A 5000-nucleotide genomic window follows, 5' to 3' on the forward strand; every position below is an offset into this window, starting at 1 on the left:
GCAAACTTCCATTTCTCCTCCTCCTCTTCCTCCTCCTCCACTTTTCCTCCTTTCTTTCATTCCTCTCTACCTCCTTCCCTCCCTCTCATCCGTCATTATCTTCTTCAAATCTTCTCCTTCCTTTCTCTTCCTTTCCTTCCTTCCTTCTTTCCTTTCTCTTCTTCCTCTTCTCTGCTTTTCATTTCCAGTCTGCTCTTCTTCCTTCTTACCTTCCTCTCATCTCTTCTTCCTTTCCTCTCTAATACCTCTCCAATCCTTTCTTCCTTCCTTTTCTCCTCCACATTCGCCTTTCCTCTCCTACCATCCTTTCTTTCCTTTCCCTCCTTTCGCTGTGTTCTCCTTCCTATTTATCCATCCTCTCCCATCCTTCCTTCCCATTCTCTCCTCCTCCAAAACAACCGTCTCTTCTATTCTCTTCCCATCATTCCTTCCCTTTCCTCATCTTCTGACCTGCCTTCTCCTTTTCCCTCCCATCCTTCCTTCCTTCATATGCTTTCTCTTCTCTCCTTTCCCTTCCCTTTCCTTTCCTTTCCCTCCCCTCCCCTTCACTTCACTTTCCTTCCCTTCCCTTCCCTTTCCTTTCCCTTCCTTCCCTTCCCTTTCCTTTCCCTTCCCGTCCCTTTCCCTTCCCTTTCCTTCCCTTCCCTTCCCTTCCCGTCCCTTCCCTTTCCTTCTTCCCTTCCCTCCGTCCCTGCCTCGGCGTGACAGGAGCAGCCAGGCACCGCGGAAGGGAGATACAGATGGGCGAGTCGCGGTAGCCGATGAATGGAACTGATGGGAACGCCAGGGTCAAGAGGAGGACGCGGAGATAAGGAGATAATAGCCGGAGGAGGAGGAGGAGGAGGAGGAGGGAGAGGGAAGATACATAGAATAGATTATGTGGAATGAAAAAGAAAGAGAAAAAGAGGAGCGTAAAAAGTTAAAGCAGAAATAAAGAAGAGAAAGGAAGAGAAAGGAAAGGAAATAGAGGAGAAGGAGGAGGAGGAGGAGGGAGGAAGATACAGATTGAATAGATAATGTGGGAGGAAAAAGAGAAAGATGAGAGAAAAGGAGCAAAAAAAAAAAAAAAAAATAAATAAATAAATAAAAAAAAAAAAAATAATAATAATAAATAAATAAATAAATAAAATAAGGAAGAATTGAAGAAGAGGAGAAGAGAAAGAAAACAGATGAATTAGAAAATATGGGAAGATAAATAAGAATGAGGAAGTAAAGAAGCAAAATATGGAAAAAACAATAAAAAAAGAAGAAATCACGAGGAGGAGGAGGAGGAGGAAGAGGAGGAAACATGAAAACACAGAAAAACAGGCAACAGAAAGCTACTTAACTAATATATATACCAAGACTACCCACAATCACCACCACCATCACCATCATCACCACCACCACCACCATCACCACCACATTCATCACCACCATCACCACCACCACCACCACCAAAGGGAACAAGGGAGTGGTGACCTGGATTTGAGGTCAGAAAAAAAAAAAGTCTTATGGAGTAAAAAAACACAGGGAGGATAAAAGGAAGGGGGAGAAAAAAAGGGAAAGGAGGGGGAGAAGGATAACATGGAGGGGAGGAAGGGGAGAAAAAAGGAGAATTATTGGAAGGGGAGAGAGAGGGATTAATGGAAGAGGAGGGGAGGGAAGGGTAAAAACAGGAGGGAGGGGAGGGAGATAGGAGAGGTCAAGGGGAGGAAAAGGGGGGAGGGAGAGAGAGAGAGAGAGAGAGAGAGAGAGAGAGAGAGAGGGTCAGAGGGAGGAGGAGAGGTCAAGGGGAGGTCAAAGGTCACGTGGAGAGGGACGGAGGTAATAATACATCAGGTGAGAGAGAGAGAGAGAGAGAGAGAGAGAGAGAGAGAGAGAGAGAGAGAGAGAGAGAGAGAGATAATACGATAAAGATAAAAAATAAAGAAAGGAAAGAAAAAGAAACAATATAAAACGTAAATCACAAAAAAAAAAAAAAAAAAAAAAAAAAAAAAACAAACACACAAACAGATAACGGTAAAGAAAAACAGCCTTGCAGAATCACACACATACCTTCACAGAGACAGACAGACGGATACGCATAAACAGACAAACAGGTGATCAGACAGGAACAGACACAGACTTCCAAAATACTCTTACCTTCACACAGACAGAGACAGACACGCATGAACAGACAGGTAGAAACAACAAACAGGTGATCAGAGACAGACAGGAACAGACACAGACAGACAGACAGACTTCCAAAATACCCTTACCTTCACACAGACAGACCGAGATAGAGAGACAGACAGAGAAGTAGCAACAGACACAGGTGATCAAAGACAGACAGACATGGGCAGGAAGAGACAGACATCCAGACCACACTTACCTTCAAACAGACAGACAGACACACAGACGGACAGGCTCAGGTGACCACACTACCTGCCGACTCACGGACCCTCTGACCGAGCTCACCTGAGAAGAGATAAAACGCAGGTGAGATAAAAATACAGGCGACAGGCATGCTCTCTCTCTCTCTCTCTCTCTCTCTCACACACACACACACACACACACACAGAGGCCACGAAAATAAGGGAAAACGTAAATGAAAAATACTAGAAAAAATATATAAAAAAACTATTTTGTCGTTTTAACTGATAATTGAAATAAAAGCCTTGGGGGGGAAGGGAGAGGTGGAGGAGGGGGAGAGGGGGGAAGAGGGGAGGGAGAGCAGGGAAGAGGGGGAAAGAGGAGGGAGAAGAGAGGGGAGAGGAGAAGAGAGGGGAGAGGAGAAGGGAGGGAAAGAGGGGAGAAGAGGAGGAAGGAAGAGGAGAGGGGAGAGAAGGGGGGAGGGAAAGATAGGAGAAGGGGAAGAAGAGGGGAGGGAGAGGGAGAAGTGGGGAGAGAGAAGGGAGGGAAAGAGGGGAGAAGAGAAGGGGAAGAGGGGAAGAGGAGAAGGGAGGGAAAGAGGGGGGAAGAGGAGGAGGAAAAAGGACAGGGAGAGGGGGAAGAGGGGAGAGAGAAGGGGGATAGGGGGAGAAAGGGAAGAAAGAGAGGGAGAGGCGGGTGAACAGCAGGATATGTTAGTGTGTTAATATGGAAATCACACACGTGGACTTTTATGGAAAATATATACACAGGATAATAGAAGTACAAAGTATGAAAAAAAATATATATAAACAGGCACAGACTATGGAAGAAAATATTGGTATACACTGAGTAAATATATACATAGTGGAAATATATATATGTACGCAATGGAAACAATATATATACACTGGTGCAGACTACAGACTATAAAAGGTACAATATGAAAAAAAGAAATCGTGAAATAATTCGTAAATAAGCTGAAAAGAAAACTAATGACTAATCATACTAAAAGATCTAAGCAAAAGCAATAAAAAAGATCTCAAACTAAACTAAACCGAACATTAAAACCAGAAATAGAAATCAATGAGAAATAAAAGAAAGAGAAACGAGAATAATCAATGTTTTGTGTGTGTGTGTGTGTGCGTGTGTGTGTGTGTGTGTGTGTGTGTGTGTGTTTGTTTAGTGTTTACCAGGGGTGTGGAGTCGGATTTTCAAACCCGACCTGACCTGACTCAGTAAATTTAAATGTTGCGACGACTCCAGTAAATTTAAATGTTGCGACCTGACCCGACTCCAGGAAATTTAAATGTTGCGACCTGACTCCGACTCCAGGAAATTTGAAGGTTGTTTTTTTTTACAGTATGATATATATATATATATATATATATATATATATATATATATATATATATAATTATCCTCCATGATAGAATTAAATATACACATTAGCTCATGCAAAACACCATAAAATATGGCAAAAGGGATACCTGTACTATCTGTTGTCAGTATATCCTCAAGAAAATACAAAATAAAAGCATGAAAAATATTAAAAATACCAATATTCCTGCAGACTGTTTGATTGGACATATCTTCCAAAACGTCAATTTCTCCCAATTTGTAAGAATCTCCATGAAGTGAAATCTTTACTAAAAAGACTCCTCGACTCCTCGACGACTCCACACCCCTGGTGTTTACCCAGTTGTATTTACCTAGTTTTAGTTTTACAGGGCCTGGACTTACGATCGTGTGGTTCAGTCTCCATATCAGTATTTGTCCAGTTATTCCTTAAAGTTATGTGTGTGTGTGTGTGTGTGTGTGTGTGTGTGTGTGTGTGTGTGTGTGTGTGGCAGGGAGAGAAAGAAAGAAAGAAATGAAGGGAGAGAAAAATGAAAGCAAGAAAGAAATACAAACTTAAAAATAATAAAACAACCTTCACAATCCTTCCTCATAACACATCCGTTGTTTGGTGACTTCACAGAAACACAACCCAAGCGTGTTTTAATATTTTTTTCCCTCTCACTCGTTCTTTTTTTTTCCTTTTTCAATAATTCACGTTATGACTCACCTCTCTCTCTCTCTCTCTCTCTCTCTCTCTCTCTCTCTCTCTCTCCCTCACCCTACCGGACTGTGCTCACCTCTCACCTTTCCAGCACACACACACACACACACACACAAAGACAGAGAGAGAGAGAGAGAGAGACGTAGGAGGCAATGTGGAGCGCAGAGAAGCCATATCGTGAACTTAATATTCTCTCTCTCTCTCTCTCTCTCTCTCTCTCTCTCTCTCTCTCTCTCAGGTAAAAGTAATGAAAGGTTAATTACAGGTGTAGGTAAGAACCCCCCCCCACCCCCACCCCGTGACACCTGCCCATCCCATCACAGGTGTTCCTTGTGTAACCTGGATCGATTAGGTGTTGAGAGGGAAAGTGAAAGTCGTGTAACGAAGGAGGGGAATCTTTATATACAGGGAAAGGCTTACAAATGGCAACTGCGTATTATTCCAGGTATAGAACTAATGCTCTCTCTCTCTCTCTCTCTCTCTCAAAACACACATTAGGTTCTCAAGTCGATCTTTCTTCCTTTTCTTCACCCTCTCCCTCTCCCTTCCTCTCCCTCCCTCTCTCTCCCTTCTCTCCCTTCTTCTCGGTATGGATTAGGGAGAGAGG

General features: G+C 43.0%; 1 protein-coding gene across 10 annotated transcripts in view; it reads right to left on the reverse strand.

The window, feature by feature from the left end:
• Positions 1 to 5000, reverse strand: part of LOC127007879 (protein kinase C and casein kinase substrate in neurons protein 2-like) — a 147450-nt gene that overhangs the window by 62709 nt on the left and 79741 nt on the right. For 3 of the 10 annotated variants that reach the window (XM_050879317.1, XM_050879316.1, XM_050879318.1), the window contains exon 2: positions 2354 to 2439. The exons of the other annotated variants lie outside the window; for them this stretch is intronic. The gene's annotated coding sequence lies outside the window, so the exon portion shown is untranslated. The remainder of the gene's footprint in view (positions 1 to 2353; positions 2440 to 5000) is intronic. 10 annotated transcript variants of the gene reach the window in all.

The sequence above is a fragment of the Eriocheir sinensis genome, chromosome 36, assembly GCF_024679095.1.
Source record: "Eriocheir sinensis breed Jianghai 21 chromosome 36, ASM2467909v1, whole genome shotgun sequence".
NCBI lineage: Eukaryota > Metazoa > Arthropoda > Malacostraca > Decapoda > Varunidae > Eriocheir > Eriocheir sinensis.